The sequence below is a fragment of the Gallus gallus genome, chromosome 5, assembly GCF_016699485.2.
Source record: "Gallus gallus isolate bGalGal1 chromosome 5, bGalGal1.mat.broiler.GRCg7b, whole genome shotgun sequence".
NCBI classification, from domain to species: domain Eukaryota; kingdom Metazoa; phylum Chordata; class Aves; order Galliformes; family Phasianidae; genus Gallus; species Gallus gallus.
In genome coordinates, this window is record NC_052536.1 from 14,817,263 (window position 1) to 14,838,882 (window position 21,620).

The 21,620-nt window shown below is 37.4% G+C and overlaps 1 protein-coding gene and 1 long non-coding RNA gene across 5 annotated transcripts in view; one reads left to right on the forward strand and one right to left on the reverse strand.

Moving 5' to 3' along the window:
* Positions 1–21,620, forward strand: part of CHID1 (chitinase domain containing 1) — a 103,850-nt gene that overhangs the window by 72,086 nt on the left and 10,144 nt on the right. The window lies entirely within an intron of this gene.
* Positions 7,286–8,791, reverse strand: LOC121110938. The gene is made up of 2 exons (XR_005860369.2): positions 8,748–8,791; positions 7,286–8,401 (listed from the first exon to the last, which is right to left on the reverse strand). It is a non-coding gene; the product is annotated as an uncharacterized LOC121110938 (long non-coding RNA).

A 21,620-nucleotide genomic window follows, 5' to 3' on the forward strand; every position in this document is an offset into this window, starting at 1 on the left:
CATGCAATATCTTTTCTCAGTTATTTTGCTTGGAAAGAATAGATGAGGTTGATTGGCCAGGATATCCCAAAAGCTGTCAGAGTACTATGTGCCGTTGGTACCATGCATGGTATGAATTACATCCAGCCACCATCGCAGTTCATAGGAACCTCAAGAGTTTCTGTTTGTGTCGAGCTGAGATTCAGAAACGTGGATTCTCTCAAAATCGTATGAAGTAAGAAGGGAAGGCAGTATTCTCTTCCCAGTTCAATACTTTATGAATAATTAGCATTTGAAAGGATCTTCATAATTCAGGGAAACAACCAGAAAACAAGTGAGAGTAGAAGTGGGTCTGGAGTAGAAAAGGCAGCTGAGCATTAAGAACTGAGTATTTTTTATTTTTTTGATCTATGAATTATAGTTGTAATGCTAATTGTTACATCTTTTTCTTCTCTTTTCTTGGCCTGCTATATAAATACACTTAAAGATGACCTTTTCAAGGGTAGGAAATATTGGATCACAGTTAAAAATCAGATATTTACACATTAGGAGAGTTGAGCTACAATAATATGTGCAAGACTCCAAAAGAGTAATATAAATTGCAGTTACCCTAGTTTTTTATGACTTGATAAGCTCATACAAGCACTCAGGCTTTAGTAGCATAAGCTATTATTTTAATATATAATTACCCAGTTCAGCTGTGGTTAAATTTAATTTTCACTTCATTATTCAGAAGAGTGTACACTTATTTGTAGCTTACGACACATGTCATGTATTTGTAATGCATTAATTCAGCTCCAGCATTGATCAACACTTAAGGTATAATTAGCAAGCAGATTTAACAATCTGCTGGGATGATGCTCTCTGTTGCATAACTACTGCTGTTGTTGTTCAACAAGCAAAGAAAGTTTTGCTGGATTTCAGTGCGGAGTATTTGTTGTATCAAGGCAATAGTAGAAGGCAAAGTAAAAAGTAATATTCCATGTACAGGAAGGGTTTCAGAATTTCAGTGTCAGGAGTGCCTAGCAGTATTGAATAAGGGGTAAATTGTTTTCAAATGTACCGTAGATAATCTGTTAAAATAGTATAGAAGACATTTTAAAAGAAAGAATGATAAACCTTACACAGACATCTGCAGCACAGCATGGAATTCTGCTGTTCTTACGTAGCAGTTATGAGATGTTTCAGTGAGCAAAAATATAGTCTTGATGTTTTTAAACACAATCTTCATATTACAAGCTGATAGAGCAAGTTGTTTATGGAGAAAATGAAAAGTTTCTGCACATTAAATCTAATTTTATCTCTTGAAATAGAATTCAAATAAAACTACGTGCTGCTAATTATAATTGTGAAATATCATCATTCTTCTAACTCCAGCTGGCCAAATACTGCTTGCTAAATGTTTTCTAGTGCAAATACTTGCTTAGCTGGGTTGAGATTGTGAAGCAGCTGCTATACAGCTTGAACAAAGGCTATGAGACGCTGTAGTAATCCCTACTCAGCCCAGCACAGTGCTGCTTATCAAACCAAGGTCACTGCTTATCAAACCAAGACAGTGAAAGACTCTGAATCTTTTTAATTTTCTAAGTTTTTAAAAAAAGGCTGTTCTGTGTGAAGCTTTAACCTCATCTGGTGTTTTTCATAAGAGGTGTTAAGAGAGGAGAAACTTCTGTGTGTTCACATAATATCAAACTGCATTAAGAGGAACGTCAGGCTTCTCAGGAGTAGACATTATTGTACACATGGAAAGAATCACAGGCATCGCTGACAGAAACAGCTGTAGCAATTAGCCAGTTAAACAGTTTTTACTGATGATCTGCGTTAGCTAATAAAATTTTAACAAGCTATAAAACACCCCATGGATCGATCTCACTACGTTAATAGGCTGGATCATAACCAATACTTATTAATTCTAACTAACATTGTTGTTTGGAGATGGAAAGAGCAAGTGGATTGTATGCCAAATGTAAGAGTGGAGACATCATTCCAAATAAATTCTAATAGGTTAGAGAATATTTATAGTTTATTTCAGTTGATAAAGCAGTCTTTTTGAAAAGCAGTGTTTGGGGATATCTTTTTAGTTTTCCATGTCATTTAGCTGAGGATGATACTTCTGTCCATGGAGTCACAGCAGGATCACAGAAAAGCTGATGCAGAAAAACAGAGAGGTTTGGGGGATGGTGTGGTGTTTTTTATAGTTCTGTATCAAACAAAATAATCGTGAAGCAAAACGTAGTTCAAAAACACAGGGTTTATGTAACTTTTTATATTACTTTGTTGATACTACATTTTTATCTGATTGCTTACCTGCTATTTTTCTCACCCAAAATGGTTATTGAAGGTTATGCAATGGTATTTTGGAACTTTAGGGGCACATAGAGAGCTAGCAGATATATAAGAATAAAGAGGATGTACAAAGCAAAACACAGATGCAGCTTTAAAGTTTAAAAACACCGTAGGTTTGTAATGAACTCAAAAAGAATTTAATCTATCTTACATAGGGTAAATCCCCCAAGATTCCTTGAATTCAGAGCACATGACTGATAATAACATGCAATTCTGTCAGCTCTTGGAAGTTTCTTGCCAGATTTCCAAACAAAGTCAATTTTAATTTCTGATACCACATGCACTTGTGGTTAGCCCAATTCTGCTATTTTAGTGACGCCATTTCTGGAGTGTCTGTTCAGCTGAAAATTCAGACTGCTTCTCAGGGAAATTGCTGTGATGTGTGTGTCCATGTGTGCACATGTAAGTATGGATTTAAAGATGGAAAGTGACTCTATGGCTCTAAGCGTGAAAAGCACTTATTATTATTAAATAACACTTATTATTATTAAAACACTTAGGTAATGTGAAACACACACATTTAAGAAATGGAACATAAAATTCTTGCACAGAAATATAGGTTTCATGTCACGTGATGTCTCCAAGTATAGAGTTATTCCTTCCTCTGCAGCGTCTTTATTTACCTTCTTCTTTGGTACAGGATTCTGAAGGGAATTTTCCATACCTGAAATAAACGGTGACCTCAGAGCAATTTTGCAAATATTTGCATGAACACCTCATAAATATTTGTACCAGTCTGCAAACGTTTGGAGTTGGCACTAAGAATATTAGTAGGCATAGCTGTCACAGCTACTCCCAGTGTAATGCTTTACTGTCCACACAAAGAACTCCTCACTTGGTGGGTAAGTACTGCCACAAGCAAAGAACCATACCTGTAACCATCACTGCTGTCCCAGCAAATATTTCACTTCGGCTGCTGTTTGCTGGAAAATTACCGCTGGTATCTTGGCACCAATTTAATTGAAGTTATTAGTAAATTATAAGCAAAAGATATTCTATGAAGAAAAGAGTTGGGGTGAACACCAACTTTGGACCTACCTGCAAGATGAACAGAACCAATATATAGGCCTCAGTTGATGTCAGCAAGTCTTTCTTGTTTTGAAATCACTCTGAATACACATAATCTAAGTTAAGGTAGTAAAGCATGGAAAATTACACTTGGTAGTAAGCATGATTCCATCTGCTGTGCAGTTAAGTGCTCAGACTTTCTCCAGAGAGCCACGACCAAATCTTTTATCTGGTGCGTGTGTTCTGAGGAATACTGAAGTGAATGGCTCAAGGGAGTGTAGATGGGAAAATTCATGCAAAATTACCCATTACTATGAAACTGAATGAGGAGCTCACCCGATGCTTTGAGATAAGTTGCAGGTGATGTTTATTCTCCACTGGCAGCAGTTCTAATTAGCATAATTAATGCTTGTGGTGAGATTCGGTCAGGGATTTCACAGAAAAGTTGTGTTTCTGCAGTTGGTACTTTTCTAGGGAAATCTCTGCAGGTGTTGAGTGGAGGAAAAAAAAAACATAAGAACATCAACAATCAGTGAAAGTGACAAAAAAAGCACCTCTCTCTTCTGTCACTGTATGTGCAGGTTGCTGGATTTGAAGTTCACTGTCCTTGTGCTCTTACCTTTGCTGAGTCTCACCTGATTACAGTGCTGCAGTTCTCTTTGCCTCCCTGATAGGTTTCTTGGAGTCCGATCCTGCCTTGTTCTCCAGGAATGGGCGGTTCCTTGCAACTAGCATAGATGCTGCAAATTCATTGGTAGTGTATGCTTTCCCTGAGCAAGCCCTTCTCCAAGGTTCCCCCAATAGATGGTCAGCAAATGCTTCCTTATTGTACCTGATCTGGAATCTAGCTGCAGTTATCATAGAGTTCTGCAAAGGGAATGTTCTCTGAAGCCAGAAGAAATGTGACATTTTCATAACCTTAAGCAAAATTCATAGCTTAGGGGTGTTGTCTCACTTATCAGGGATAGCTGCTGAAAACGCAGCTTGAAGAAATGCAATTTGAAAGATATACTGGGTGGGGGGGGAGGGTTTTTCATGACCTCTAGTGCAGAAATAACACAGAAAAGTTTGTGTTGTTACTTTTGTTACTACACAGAAGGGCGGAATGGCAACACAGAGGGTTGTTAATGCAAGTGAAAGCAATATGGTGTTTGCAGAGCTGTGGGTGTGAAAGAAGCAAATGAAGACAAGTCTCTATTACTTTCACAAAATGAAGATCGTCAATGCGAAGATTCTGGAATAGATTGCTGTTTAAATCTATAAATATTGTACTTCATTATGAGGAGACAGATTTTGTGCTTCATAGTTCTTAAACCGCTATTAAATGGCTTAAAGATGTGCCCACAAAAGCAGAAAAGAAGCACGAGGTGCCCTAGATTCTGTAATGTCTGGGTTTTACTTGGATTGTATTTGTAAATCCTGATACACTACTTTGATACTTCCTTTTTTTATGCTTACATAGTTGGCTACTTTATTACTGTTTTCACTAGCATGAAATGACAAGTGGCTAAAGAATGCTGGGTTTTATTTACGCCTCTGTGTTGAGAAGACAAATTGCACTGAAATCTGAAAGGTCAGTTCTCCAGAGAAGGCATAAATTAGAGTTTATTTTTTTTTCCTATGTATACATCTTGCAGTCTGCTTGAGAGAACTGCTATAAAAGTTGTTGCTCCAGGTGAGGCTTAAGATGTAGAATGCTTTGAAAGTTTCGCTGGTATTTGCCTTAATTATTAGGAAGAAGAGATGAAAATCATACTCTTAAGTAGCAAAAGCTTTGTGTTGACATAAGCCTCATACAGATTGCTTTGTCTATTTGCATGCTTTACTAGTGGTAATTGAGTAAGAGATTTAAGTAGTGTCAGTGCAAACAGTGACAGTCCTATGGACGTGTTTTCATGTTGCAGAACTGAAGTGGTGTTAGATCATGACAAGCTTTCATTACTTTCATTATTTAAGTATTTGAGGTACTAGCCTGCTCTTCTTGACAGGGGTATTTTTATACCTCTTTTTTTTTAAATCATATTTTTAATATTTAATTTTTAGAGAAATTAATCTATGTTTAAGATTTTGCTTTATGTATCATTCAGAAATGTTGCTTGTATTAGCAGTTACAGTACACTAAAACTTGATGGTATTTATACAGTTACGGGACTATCCTGTGCTGTAGTCCAAAACTGCACAGTGAGGAGAAATACCATGTGGCACTCTAAGTTGTATTACTTGTATCATTCTTATTATTTTTCATTTCAAAAGTAAACAGTTCCTATCTTGCAGTCTCTCTCTCATGTTTCCAGAGTTTTGATCAGTCTGCATATCTTTGAGTCTTCAGTTTTCACAGCATCGTTTTAAGTACTGTCACTTTGGCACATGATCTTGAAATTGTGAAATCCCTGAAGTATATCTCACTGAAGTTACAATCATAGCATTTAACCACGGTACCATTGTAATGCTGGCTTTATGATGTTGGATTGCTTTAACGTTTTCATATGATACAATTTCGTTCTTCAAATGAGGTTTGGAGTTTTATTGCAAAGAACATTTACTGCTTCCTTATCACACCAATTCAAAAATAACTCCGTAATAATTGTTTCTTTCATTAAAGGTGATAAGTTAAAATCATTTTAACAGATCTGTGCATTAACCAACGTTTCAGTGGCAATAAACGCCCTTTTTTGGAGTCTGTTTTCAGTAGTCACAAGTCTGTTTGGAAACTTGGTAGTGTGAAAGATTGAAAAATACAGTTTGTCTCTATCTGCAGCTCACTTGCTGAAATACAAGGCTTTCTCTGAAAGTAATACCTCCTATTTTATTATTTTGGCCCATGATGTTAGAAGCAGATGTAGGTGGTACAGCAGTAGAGATTGAACCTTCCTGCCAGTATTCCATTACATTTTGTTGTTGTATGACAGATGGCAGCAGAGGAGCACCCACTGACATTCATCAGTGTTTGCTGAATGCTTATGGAGACCAATCAGTGTATGTCAGCATAGTGAGGCAGTGGGTGGTGCATTTCAGCAGTGGCTCCAGCAACAGTAGGTCACCTCCAGCACTGCAGTTTTCTGAGCACAGCATGCATGCTCTAGTTCATTGCTGGCATCAGAGCATACTTCATGGTGGTGACTATGCTGAGAAATAGTGTCTTCTAGCTGAGAATTTGCTCTCTCAAATAGTGTTACTGTTCTCTTTGTAGCTGTTGTACCTCCCACAGAAATAAATAGGAGGCGTTACTTTCAGAGCAACCCACAAATCATGACTGGTCAAAAATAATTCCTATTTTGTTAGTGATATTAATTTCCAATTTCCAACTTAATTTCCAATATTAGGGGAAGTCTGATCTGAAAACAAAAAGCTCACATTTAATGACAAGTTAATGCGTTAGTTACAGAAACTCATTCATAAATATCAACTCTCAATGCCGTTTTAAGGTGTTTCTTTGCATACTTTGATGGTCTGTATTTCTAAGAAATGAAAGTTCCACTCAGTTTCAAAACTTTTGGTCCTTGAAGTGCGCTGTACATTCAAGTTGGAAAATTATAGCGTTAAAATGCCAGATCCACAGTATTTAAAATTAAGAACTTGCTTCTGTTTCTAATGCTTTCCTACCTACTGTAAAGTTAACATGCTTATTTTAGATTTACTTCAGAGTTTGGTGCGCCCCCTGCGAAGGTTTGCGTGCCAAATCAGCATCTCCTCTTTTCCATTTCCTCCCCCACAATTCCCCTGAATATTCTGATGATGGACTGCTTGTATTAGTGCATTTTCCCATATAAATTAAGATTAAAGCATGACTAATGGAACTGTGTTCCAGAGTTTTTCATTTCCCATACATCTCTCATCTACTGCAGTGGCACCTACGTGCCCTGTGGGAAAGCAAAATAAGTGCTCAAACAGAGATAAGTTTTTGTGTTCACCTGATTGCACTACGTATGAGCAAAGCAAGATGAACAATTTCTGCTTTGTTCTTTATTTCTGTGTTCAAAGGGGTACGTAGCAGACAATGACACTGGCAGTAGATTGGTCAGATCCTGTTTAAACGTGACTCCTAGCTGCATAAGTTGTTAAAATGAATACCATATATCATAGACTTGCAGGCATCACAACTGGGAAATGCATTCAGAGTACTTTATGAAGTGAGTGTAACAGTTTATCACTTGTAGTTCATGTTCCTCTGTTCCTTTCTTCTTAATTCCTAACATCCTGTTTGACTTCTTGAGAACTTCTGAGTGTAGCTGATGCTGGCAGAGAACCATTCATAGCAATACCAAGGTCGTCTTTCTGATTGAGGACAGCTTATTCAGAACCAACACTTCACATTCCTCATAGCTATTATTCTTGTCTGTTGATCTGCATCAGATTTCAGTTGTCTTTTTATTGCCTCAATTAATTGTTGTAAAATTGTGCAACTCGTGTCAGTATTTTTTTGTATAATCAGCAAATTTTAGCACCCTTTCTAATTGCTCCATTTTAGATGATTGATATCTATAGATTGAATAGCATAGGTCACAACACAGATCTTTCTGCAGTGTTTTGACATACCTCTTTATGAAGTGAAACCATGCATTTACTACTGCCAGAGAAAGAGCCCGTATGCTCACTGACATGATGAAGAAGCCTTGGTGCAGAGCTTTGGATTCCTACAGGTATCTTTTATCTGTCTTGAGAGGTTTGGGACTTGGCAAAAGCCATGCTTACGTGATGTCAGAAATATGGAATTAGCACAAAAGTCCACATAAGAGCTGTTGTCTCTGTCCGTGATGCGCCAGTACACCCAGTATTACTTGGGGGCTGTCTCCTCAGAGCTCACAGAAAGAGATGCACTCTGTCTTCAGTGATAAATCTCCTTACACCAAAGCAGCTGCTGCCTTTTAATTCTGTCATTTCACTTGCTTACAAATAAATCTGCAGCCCACACTCTGCTCCCATTTTTCTTGCTGACAGTCTGAATACCAGAAAATTGTAGGTTGGCAGGTCTGCACGTTGCTGTTTGTTGCTGGTCATACCCTATCTCCAGCTTGAAAGCTGAAGCTGGGAATGCTCAGATCTCTCCAAATGCTTATGCCGCTCTTTCCTGTGTTGGGGACGGACAGAGAAGCTTAGAGAAATGCTGCTCATCTCAGTCATAGCTGTGCTATGCTCTTTCTGGTGACCTCACTATGTAACTCTGGAAGAACTTGGACTGCATACAAGTAGTTCCTGCATCTCAGTGCCAGCAAAAGCAGGTGACAGAGCAGTTTTGACCTTAGGCACCTTCACTTCACCTCAGGCTTAGTGTTGGGAAAGGACCTTGTAACACCATAATGCAATCGAAAGCACAGCAATCACAGCAGAGTAGCGAAGTCCTAGATTGAAGGAAGTGAGGATATGCTGGAATGCAGTAGCTGTGGACACAGAAACAAAGGAAAGACTCTGCTTACCTTTGGAAGACCTCAGGTAGGCAGGGACCTCCAACAAGATACTCTCACCTTCTTCCCTACCAACCGTTAAATAAGGTCTGGGAAAGGGTGGATCCTGGCTCCACCCCTTCCAGTCACTCAGTTGCATTGCATGCAGCTGAGCTCCCCTCGGTTGGCCCTGCCTTCCCACCAGGTGCTCAATCACTGCTTCAAGCCATGACTTGCATTTCTGCTACAGGCCTTAATACTGTCATGCAACCTTAGAATTACTGCATTTTTTTTTCATCAATGAATAATGCATAAACCCAGCTCTTACTGCCACCAACAATCCATGTTGTTCTATGATGAAATATGCATTTATTTTGTATTTGAAAAAACATAAAGTATATTCATTTTGTGGGTAGTACAAAATTTATAATCACCTTGATTATTCATTTCAATACTTTCTAAGTTTGTAAGTGTATCTAAATGACATGATAGATGACCACCCTGTCCTCTAGCAACCTTTGAAATAAAATCTAGTAGGTTTGCAATGTTTAAGGCCTTCTGTTCACCCAAGATATTTAAATATCAGCTCTGGAGTCTGCAGTCCAGATTGCCTGAAGCGTTTGGGCACTTGGTTCTTTCAGAAGTCTTCTAAAGTTAAAAGTCTTGATAGGAATGAAACTCGTAAAAGCTTTAGAGGCTTTAGGCCTTATCACCTGCAAGGCAGTGCTCGGAGTGATAGGGGACCAGACTCAGCACCTGCATTTTGTTCTGCTGCGCCATGTGACAATCAGAGATGGAGGCATTCAATTTGTGCTTTTAGTCTTTGTATGTGGACTCCTATAGCTAGTATTTTATTTTTGTCTTTTGACACTGAGAATTAAAAAAAATCTGTATTTATCTCGGTGAATGCAGAATGAGTGTTAAACACAATGTAGCTGCTGGGAAGCAGCGTGCCCTCCCAAGTAGCCTCTTATTTCCCTTGAAATCATATATAAATTCAACCATTGTTTGGTCTGACATATCGGTTTTAACAGACCACATATTTATTTTTGCAAGGTCGTCTTCTGCATTTAACCTAGCTCAGCTTGGGAGTGTTCCACAAATTACTTAATTCTCTTCGCTCAAATGCATCACCAGGATAGCCAGTGCCAGAATGTCACTCATCAGCATTTTCTTTGATGTATTTAATGTTCTGTTAGAGAATTAAAGCCGAGTTTGACATTCAATGCATAATGAATGTCTCTGGGGCCACTTTGAGGTTCTGTAACAAGAGTCTTGCTGTCCATTTCTGTTTTGCATCATCGGGTAGGCCTGCTGAGGATCAGAGTTCCTTCTCTGTGCTGTGGAAGTGTGCTAAACCAGGCCCCTTACCATTCAGCTCCAGCTGGGAAAGGCTGGATCAACAACTGCTGGCTTCCTCTTGAATGCTAATATCACAGGTTAACTCTTAGTTATTTGTTGTTAATCAAAATAAACTGAAAATCCTTATAATCATCAAGTACCATACTGTCAATCATTACCCTTAGGTCCCACACACTTTTTGCCATTTTTTGTGGAACATCCCTATGAATTAATGTAGAACTCACTGGAGCATTAAAGGCAAGTTCTTCAGATGTACGACTGTATCACTGTCATTTTGTGTATCGTGCTTCCAGAAGTGAACTTTTTTCTCACTACTTTACAATGCAGATAAATCTGACTTTTTAGCTTTGTTTTGGAGATATCTAATTTCTTACACTATTAACCAATAGAGTCAATTTCTTACATGCTCTTATTTTAGATACTCATCTTCTGGGATAAAACTTGTTCATTGGCTAATACTTTCTTGTAATTGTGTTAACTCAGTTTGATTTCACTATTGGCATACACTGGGACTGTTCACAGTGGACTTTGAAAAATGCATTAAGGGGAATGATGGTGAAGATACACTACATACAGACTATAAAAATCAAACCAACAATCAAAACCAATCGATCATTGGCTTAGTGGGAAGCAAAAAGTGTAATGTATTCTAGCTTGGTTCAGGAGTGAGCTTTTTAGGTCAGTCTTCTACATCATCTCCCATTGCTATACTTCAATTCACATAGAAGAGCAGTCTTAGAACACAGAAAATTAATTTATTTTGGACCCAACTGAAGCTGTATTTTATTTTATAATATTTTCTTCATTAGTGAAAAATTCTTCTACTTTTTCTTATGGGAAGGTGAATTCCTAAGAACTGAGTAACTTTCTAACCAAGTTAACTTGCATGATGAATCTAAACAGCAAGGTTCATTAGTCTTTGTAATGGTATAGAGTATAGAAATTATAGAAGTTATTAGTATGGTTTGCATACAGTGATTGCGGTTTCATTATTAAATGCACTTCCAAGGCAGTGAAGGTTAAGCAGTCAATTAGTCAAGTTCCAGAGATGCTGGAGGTAAATTACTCAATTTTTACTTGTATTTATGAATATTATCATCTGAGCTGTTTTCAGAAACAGATGTTAAGCTCCAGTTTCATCTTTTCAGTGCTGGCCAATGCAGAAAAGTTATGTTCTGAAAGTTATGCCTCCTATTTATTTCCATGGAAACTACAATAGATGCAAAGGATATAATACACTATTCGATAAAGCAAATTCTCAGTTACAAAATGCTGTTTTTCAACATGGTCACCACGATTAGCTACACATTTTTGCCTATATGCCATCCTTGTGAAAATTTGCACCAGTGCAGGTGATACCTTTGTTACATCCTCCTTACATATTTCCATACATAAGTATTTACCATTTGTGGGGGTAAGTTGGAGTCCAGGCAGTCATAGCACCCTGCAGTCTACCAGTTCTCAACAGCTGGCTTTACATATTTTATTAATGAATGCATTGTTTTCTTAGTATCTGTGAAAATCAAACTGAACAACAGATCACATACTCTTTTTTTCCCTTTGAGAATACTTTTAAGAGGCAAGTCAGATAGTAGTTGATGCTTCTTTAAATAGTTGTGAAATCTTGAGTCAGGAGACTCAAGAGAGTGAAAAAATTCCAGATGTTTGAATTACATATAGATCATAGAGTAATCTAGGGAAAGTCCTTTGAGATCACCAGATCCATGTGGGTTTTTTTCTATTTTTTTTTTCTGTATTTTATAATGAACAACAGATGGAATGAAACAATATTTCTGGTCCTGTGAAGCTTCAGTATTGCTTTCTGCACTCAAAATTATGGAACCAATTATTTACAAAATGACGTTTCCTAATCTGTAAAATTGGAGCAGCTTCTTGAATTGTTTTTCCTTTGTATTAAAAACAAAATTTGAATCTGACAGGAAATATTAAGTGGTGAACAATTTAATTTGCTTTAGATATAAGCCAGAGCAAAGTGCTTCTGAAGTCACACAGTCTTCTCATACTTTCCTAAAACTACTTTTCTGTTAACTTACTAGCTTCTTAGCTTCTCATTTCCCTTCTTAGCAAGGCGTCCTTTTGGACTTAGTGAGGATCATTCTAGAATTATGCACAGAAATCCATTGGAAAATTATTTACAATTTTCTGATAACTGCCTTATTTTTTTCTAGACCTCTGCAAAAGTTGCTACAGTATTTCTGAGAAATATTTATGCATCTAACTGCTGCTAGGGAGGAGTCACTGTTTTATTATACAAAATCCCCACTATTGCTGGCTGGATTGGTGTTGCTTTTGTCTAGTTTAATTTTTAACCTCATCCCAGACATGTCTCTTCCAGAGGAAGAGCTTGTTTCCAAATAGATTCTTCATTTTAATCGCTAGTCTTCCCACCTCGATCTTAATTGCTAGATGTTTATGCATCATTCTGAAGTGTGAAACACTGTGACAATCTGATGGTTTTATGAATTCTTTAAGCACACTTGTGCTCAGTATGTTCTTATTTTGTAGGTACAAAATAGCAAATTGCAACCAAGATTATAGATATGGAAGTGTGGATGCAGTTCAACACTGTTATGACATGGGAGGAGCAATTACAGTTCTGAATCTGTAATGCCTGCCAGTCAAATTCATTAAATTATGTTGGTATAGCCTCTTCCATGCACAAAGTATCTTGTGTCAGAGAATTAGTACTGCTTAATTGTATTTTGTAGCAAAAGAGGCAAGTAATTAAAGAGGTTCATGCAGTGGCTACAGGGCCAGAAAGGGTCAGAAACCACTTGTAATTAGAATGTATGTTGTGAATGTGAATTAATAGATGTAATAACGTAACTATCTCTTCATTTCCCAGGATCTGAATCAGTTTCCAGAATACTGGAACTGCTGTTGCTTACTCATCTTCTCCACACACCTCTCCTCTTATTTTTTATTTTCTTCTTTGTCTCTTCTTGTGAACTTATGAAAGCTGTAACACATACGATGCATTTAGACCCTCCCTGACTTGGAAACCATGTGGACAATTGACCTAGTAAAATCTGGTTTGGCCTTTCCAGTGTGCTACTCTGTTTTGGCTGTCAGTTATGTGTTACTGTGAGTTCTTTATTCTTCCTAGTTTTGTTCTCTGTATGGAAATGTTTTGAGCATTTGATCAAAAACAGCAATCACTGTCCACAGATGAAAAACTTCGGAGGGAAAAAGAGGATCGTAGAATGGCCTGGGTTGAAAAGAACCACAATGATCTTCAAGTTTCAACCCCCCTGCTACGTGCAGGGTCACCAGCCACCAGACCAGGCTGCCCAGGGCCACATCCAGCCTGGCCTTGAATGCTTCCAGGGATGGGGCATCCACAGCCTCCTTGGGCAACCTGTTCCAGTGCGTCACCGCCCTCTGAGTGAAAAAATTCCTCCTAATATCTAACCTAAACCTCTCCTGTCTCAGTTTAAAACCATTCCCCGTTGTCCCACCAAGATTGCTCACAAAATAATATTTTGGATTTCAAGTCAGCAAGTGACAGAGTCAATCAGAAAACTGATCAAAAATCAATCACCAATAGAGACTAGTTAGGGAATCAGTCCTTCCTGAAAAAAATTAGAAACTGCTTTTTTATGCTCTGAGGAGGTAACTTTTATATCACTGCAGGAATTTGATTCACCAAGCATTGTTTGATGCTGAGTACAGAATCCGTCATCTGGCAGTAATAGTTCTAGATTTAAGGAGAAAACTGTGCCATCCTGAGTGAGGAAATAAAAGTTCTTCTGAAGGGGTCCAATAGGTGCTTCATAGACTGTAATGTGTTTAAAGCAGTTCTGTGGTTTACTACAGTAGCTGCAACAGATTACAGCCCCCCACCTTATGTAAAAGCAAGCACAATTAAGATAAGAACAAGCAAAAGCCTTGGCAATCCCAAACATAGGTCAGTAAGTCTTCCAGTGGCTACAGCTGGGACGTTTTAATCTAAACCAAGCACTGTTCTCCATCTTGTTTGTATCTGTGTAACACAGGGCTCTGCAGTTCTACAGCTGACAGTCCCATCTGTTTCTCTTCATCTTATAGCTTTCTTCTTTTTTTATTTCTTTACTTAACAAGGTCATTCATACCTCATCTCTGTGCATACAAATGTAGCAGGAGCTTGTGATAATTACATACGTGGGGCAAATGGAGTTATTCCCAGGTGATGTCTCTACCATATGGTTTTGAAATGGCTCTTTGCAATGAAAAGGAAAGCTCCGCTTCTCCCCTCAGGCCTGACACAAGAAAGAAAAGTTGACTTATTTGTGGCAACGAACCTTATTTAGTATCTTACCAGACTTAATTCAGTGAAACTCATTTTTTAAATTGAAATAATCAAATGCTTTTCTTATGCCTTTGGGAAAAAAAAACGATGCTCACCAATGAAAGCTGAAGCAAAAAGGAAAAGTGATAACCTTTTTGTTCCCGATGATCTAAGCTGTGGTTTTTAAAAAAACAAACAAAAAGCATTATTCCTCATTTCCACATTATATCAGACTTTCTTCCACTCTGCTTTTATTCATCAATGCCTTGCAGTTGTCTTTGTTCTTTAATTTTTCTTTGTTTTTTCTTTCTAGTTTGACCTTTCATTGTATGCATATCACGTAAACATAGCATGCCCTTGTTAACACTTACCTTTTTTAGATTTACTGTCAATAGGCATTTTAAGGACTTTCTTCTTCCATTAATAGGACAGCTGTATTGGTGATTACTGCACATGTTGGATTATTTGTATAGGGAATGCAAAGTCATAATATTTTGAAAACCTTATAGCAGTATAATGTATACGGCATCACTTTAGTTACAAAAATGTCCTATTGTTTTACCATTGACAGCATACTTAGATAAAATATGAACAATTACTGTCTAAATTCACTCATATACTTGCACAGTGTGAACTTCTATCATTCAAATGTGGCCAAAGAATCTACGTTGCTAACTTCCCCAGATACTGACAAACTTTTAGGATGTACACAGATCCCACATACACTATGAATACAATTCTGCTTTATACCATTCCTGTAAATCAGCAATTTATTCAGAAAACCAAAGGTTTTTTTGTGTATAGAGTGAGGTTGTTCAGCCTGGAGAAGAGAAGGTTCTGAGGTGACCTGATAGCAGCCTTTCAGTTTCTAAAGACGAGCTGATTTTAGTGAGAACTATTGGTGATAGGTGGACAGTTGAACTGGATGATCTTAGAGGTCTTTCCTAACCTTGGTGATTCTATAATTCTACAAGAGAGAAGGGGACAGACTATTCAGCAGGATCTGTGGCAACAGGACAAGGGAGATAGTTTCAAACTTAAAGAGGGGAGATTTAGGCTGGATATAAAGGTAGAAGTCTCTACAGTGACAGTGGTGAGGCACTGGAACTGACTGTGTAGAGATATGGTGATTGTGGTTAACGTGAAAAGTAATGCTGCTTTATTGAAAGATAAAAGGTATATGCTTGTTAGAGGTAAGTCAGTGTTACATTTTGAATTTTCCATTGACTTAGAGGAAAATAGTTTGGCCATCATTTTACCCCTTGATTTCTGCTCCAAGCATTGCCATTTGAATTAAACAACCATTCTTTTTTAAAATCAGTTTGAATATATGCATACTGTTTTTGCTTTAAAAATTAATCTTAACAAATCTAATCAACAAGCACAGATGTGTTTGTCCAGCAGAACTTAAAACAAATCAACAATAGAAGAAACACAGTATTTGTCTGAGATACAGCAAAGATATGGAAGATGTTCTGCTGCTTTTTCATGGTGCAGTGTTGGGTTTTCTTTCAGTAGTGCCACAGTATTAGTAGTAGTTTAACTATCAAGAAATTTAAAATATATGTGCTCAGGCATTTACTTGACTGCTATGATGAAGATAGTATTTTTTTTAAGAGAGGCATAAATCTCCATTTTAATCGGATAAAATATAATTTATTACTTTATAACCCATCTTCAATTCAAGGCATGCCGAGAATGGAAGAATTGTATGCCATCCGGATTGTTCTAAGGCCTGTTTAAAATGAACTGACTGTAGGAGATTTGCATTACTTTGGAAAGATTAGCCATTATTTGCATGAGCTTGTAATTGTGCTATCTTTTCAACAAAGACCAGAGGTCTTGAAGTAGTTCTACATGGGTCACTCCAAAAGTAATGCCTCCTGTAGTTTTCATGGGAATAAACAACAGACACAAAGAACACAGCAACATGATTTGACAGAGTAATTCTCAGCTACAAAACACTATTTTTTCAACATAGTCACCGCCATTAACTATGTATTTTTGCCAGCAATGATAAAGAGGGTAGTCTAGAAATCTTTTAAAATTTGTGGTTCTTTTATTAAAGAAAAGGCCAACATAAAAACAACTTGGCATACTACAGAACTTGCATAGTTGTAGTTTTTCTTATTTACAGCTGAAGCTGAACAGTAGACAAATTGGTATATCTGAATTTTGTTCAGCCTCACATCCAGAGATATACAGCCTCACTTTTTCATTATGCATTGCTTACAATGCCAGTTCTTGGAAGAATGGAGCATGCTACTGTATTTAGAGTACTGAGCTTGAAAGTGCCTCATCCTTAAACATTTCAAAAACTGCACCCTTAAACTGGCAGTTTTATGTTCAAACTCTTCTTTTTAGGACTGACCTGCTGATCCTTGAAAAAACCCTATATGGGTCAACAAGCATTAATTTTTGTTATATATTGATAAGTAGTTTTTAACCAGAAAGACCATGTGTTGCTTAAGCCTCTGCAGTAAGCCAGACTATTGGATGAGCTGGAGTAGAGTTTAAACCTTTATATTATCCCACCTAGTAAGGACTAATACTTGTACCACTACATGATGATACATCATCTTCAAAGAATTTGTTAGGACTTTCTTCTATGAAGAATAGACATTAAGCTTCTGTAATGTTGGTGTGGTGGTGGTTTAGCTCTTAGGAAAAAAAAAAAAAAATCACCAGCTGGCTTCTCAGCATCTTCAATTCTTACTTAGATATATCATTGTCTTAGGAGCCTGGAAGCATTTTCAAGGATTTCAGGAGCCTGTAAGATTTCTTTCACTCAGCATCTTCTCTTTCACATATTAGATACTTGTTATCTAACTTCAACATTATGGATATTTTTGAGGGCAGATTTTATATATTATTGGATATAATTTGTCTTCTATTTACTGTTCCTTATCTCTAAAATCATAGAATCACCAGGGCTAGGGAAGACTGCCAAGATCATCCAGCCCAACTAGCCACCTATCACCAATATTCTCCAATAACCATGTAATTGGAAGTACATGCAATTTCTAGTGGAAATACATATCCTCAAATCCATAGTGTTGAGATAACTCTTATCCTGGACTGCGGTGGAGGTCTACCTTGGTGTGTGATAGGAGTAAGCAATGCTCTCACTGTGCTCAAAGCCAGTTCTGGCATTTCATTACAGCATCTTTGGGTATAATCTTTCTGAAATAACATTGGAAGTCCAAGGCTTACCCTGAAAAGAGCATTATTTTCCCAGTTACCCATATGCTGGAGGCACCTAGAAAGATTTCACTTCAATACAGATCTCCACACTGCCCTTTAAAAGGTCCAGATTAACTCTTCTCTCTCTGGAGATGATCAGTAAAGAAACCCTAAGTGTACAACAAGCAATTAACCAAAAAGAAAAAACAGTGGAGGAGGGGGGGTGTCAGGACCTATGATTTTCCCTTTTTCTAGAATGGTGGGAATCCTTAAAAGTTGACACTCTACAAAACAGTTAGGTACTTTGCTGACAGTCCTTTTGTGAAATATTCTCTTTACATTTTTTACTGTAGTACCTTCATGACTCAGGTTAGTGATAATGACATCTCCTGCTTTCTTTTTTTTGTTGTTGTTGTTCCAAAAGGAACAGTTGAAATACTACACTTACTTTAAAATAGATATATAACTAATTCAGTATTTTGTTAACTAAGTGCAGACTATATGATTTAACATATGGTGTTACAATAAGTACAGCTATTGACACATCAGTGCCACACCATTTGTAGTGTCTTTTCACAGGTAATATAAGAATGTTTTCAATTGCATTTAGAACAACTCGCATGAATAAGGTTGTTAAATATCTCACAAAACCACACTTGGCTTTTGATCAGCCCTAAGAAGAATAATCATATTGTGCAAACAATATAAACCTGTTGAACTGCCACTTTGCTATGCAATGTAAACAAGGTACATTGCAGGAATTAGATGAAACATAACAGGTGAATTAAACTTGGGGATTGAAAGAGCACGCTCTAATTGTGTTTTGTGTAAATAACAGTTTTATTAGTGGTAATGTGGGCAAGAAAAGCTCCATGATGCAATGTTTTTGAGCAGTTGAGAAAAAGCATTCTTTTCTATTTTTAGAGGCAGTTGCCACTTGTGTGTCTTATTTTAGTTCTAATAAGAATCTGTGGTTTCTTGGTGTGCATTATTGGCTGCAGGTGATAAGAGTTTGGAGGAAGATCAGTTTGCTTTCACAATGTGATCCATTTTAAATCTGCAAAATAATCTAACATTTGCTTTAAACCAGGCTTTAAGTCATCCCCAGCAGAGGAAATTATAATGGCTAATGAAATGATTTTTAATTATGAGAGAGGGGAGGATCTACTTTAGATCAATTTTATAGTTAATAAATGATATATGTTAGACTATTTGCACATCTGCTCCTCCCCTCCCCCCCCAACTCCCTTAATTTCAGCTTAAAGCTTCAAGTAGGAGAAAAGATTCTGGCTTAGAAGGGAAAGGGGTTTTTGGGGTGTAGTTCATAACAGAAACGAGTCACAAATGGAATTGCATTAACCTTGAGGTGACCTGTTTCCTAAATTTGGGAGAGAATTTTGTTACTCTTGCCTTGTCCAGAAGTAGGCCTAATTGGTATTAATTTAAAGAGGAATAACAAAGACAACATTGCGGTTCTACTATCTAGTCATATTTATAAAAATGTGTGCGTGACACTATGGAGATCACAGCAATGACAACAGAGTAACAAAGTCCTAGACTGCAGCGAGAACTTACACAAATGCAAAGGCTAAAGACACAGGAATAAATAAATACAGTTGTTTACCTTCAGAAGGCCTCAGATACACAGGGAATTCCAGCAAGATCCCCTCACTTCCACTGCCAACCCTTAAAAGAGGTCTGGGAAGGGGTGGATCCTGGATCTGATTGCATGCAGCTGAGCTCCCCTGGGTTGGCCCTGCCTTCCCACCAGGTGCTCAATCACTGCTTCAAGCCATGACTTAGCATTTCTGCTATAGTGTGCAAATGCAGTCAAACTAAATGAAGATATGTATTTATTGTGGACTTCAAGTTGAGTTATGTACTGAGTTCATAAAAGCAAATAAATCTTCTAGCTAGTAGTCAAACAAAACTTCTTAAAACAGGTGAAATAGAGCAATTCTTTGAGCTGTTCTGTAACTGCATGCCTAATTACATTCAGTTCTCATCTGCATTTTTATTTCTGTGAGGTTGCCTGAATCCTGTTTTTTGTTCTAGCATAGCTAGCTGCTCTACTGTTACCTGCTACCTAACAGGAAGGTACGCTTTGACCAGAGAAGAAAGAGGTATCCAAACAACAAAGCTGAGTTTTAAAGGAAAAGAAGCCATTCTTTCAAGACAGCAAGGGCTGCCATAACCAAACCGTGCTGTAATCAGCGATCTGTCATGTGTTAGGTTGGATAAATCAGAAAGAACAATCTACAGCTAACTGAACAAATGCATAGGAAAGTGTTGTGTGATACTTTAGCTAGGAAGTTGAGTCTTTAGATGTAGCCAGAACAACAAAGATTTCTGATAGAAAATATATGCAAACTTGATGCATATGGAAAAAAATGACTTAGTAAATAGCTGCTTTCATCAATAATTTGCATGGGAAAAGAAAGCTCATGTTTTGTAACCCACGTAAGCATCTTGAAAAACAGAGGATAAGAACAAAAATATTAAATCTCTATTTATTGCAAAATAAAATGCACCTGCTGGACAGCAACATTAAAGATATCCAAACAGACACGCAAACCTTCTACCTCAGCCTGGTGTGGCCCTGCTGTCTGGGAACTATTTACTGGTTCAGAAATAAATCTCTTGTTTTCTTTGAGATTTTGAAGTGTTCCTCCTGTATCTGTCAGTTTGAGTCAAAACCTCAAATACGCGAATCTTTTTCTGCCTCATCTGTGGTTATTACTATTCTTTCATCCATATATAGGTGTAACTTTGTTTTCCTTTTTATAAAGGAGAACCATTTTGGTTACAGTGAGAAGAGATAGCATCCATTAGAGTACTTTCAGCTGTACTTTCAGTTCCCTAGAGTAATTCGCCTGCTTCAGTACTGAGTAAGCTCTCAGACAGGACTTGTTCTTCATCAAACCGCTAAATGAGGATAAGGGGCACTATTAATACCCCTATATGTGGAAATGCTGTGTTCCAGCTTCCTTCTTTACCTATAGTAAGACACTACAGCTGGCATTAAAACTATGGTTTAATGGTAATTGTTCCCCTGAGACGACAGCAAGAAGAGGATGCTCGACTTTCTTCTACATCTCCAGAGCTCTAAAAAATAGCAGCACGTGGCTGCCTTTCTGCACTTTTTGAAATCAACAGAGAAAGGATTAACGGAGAAAACTGGTGCTTGTTTATAGATTCCTTCTTTCTGAACTGCTACTTGGATTTGCCCTAGACATCACAAATACTGCATGTGGTTTTGTTTTACATGAAAAAGTCTAAAGATGTTAACAGAACTATTTTTAAGTACTACACCTTGCAGACAAAATAAATTAAGGCTTCTAGATGTGCTCTCCACCCCACTCGAATGCATGAATCCTCAAAGCACAATCTGATTTCATGTTTGTTAGCTTGCTCTTTTGATCCTCCAATGTATGTACTAGCTGTCTTTTTCTTGGATATCTTATTAGCTACTGAGAGAGCTTCTGGAATTTGTGTTAAGTGAAGTCCAGATTGTTTAGTGCCTAAGAAAAGGATATAGTGGAATACGACTTTACCACCTTTGAAGTCAGTAGTTTATGCTTGCACATTGTAAGTAAATATTTTGTTACTGAGTGTTGAATGCTGAGAGCAAATGGGTAAAAGGATGCTTAGAATCCCTGTGGGTCCGGTCTGGTGGAAGCTTACCTTCTTGTTCAGTCTGTCACTGACACTTACCACTCAGCAGTGCGTGTTTGGATCCTCACACTCTTTATTACTATATATTTATATGTACATATACTACTATGCAATTTCTGACTGCAGCTAGCCTTTTCATGAATTTATGCATGCTCGCAAAGCTATTATAAAGGCTTATATTTAAAGATTAATAAACTTCAAGACTTCTCTACCATTTGCAATCTGCAGTCTTAGGTGTCAATGGAATGAGAATGCAAAATATCTATATAGGCCTTTTTCACATTCTCATTCCTTTTATGTTTTCATTTATTACCATTGAAGGTATTCTCTGGCTTCTCGTATATTCAGCATTTCTGCAGATATTCTTTAGAATTGTTCTTTAAAAAAGAAAGCAGAAA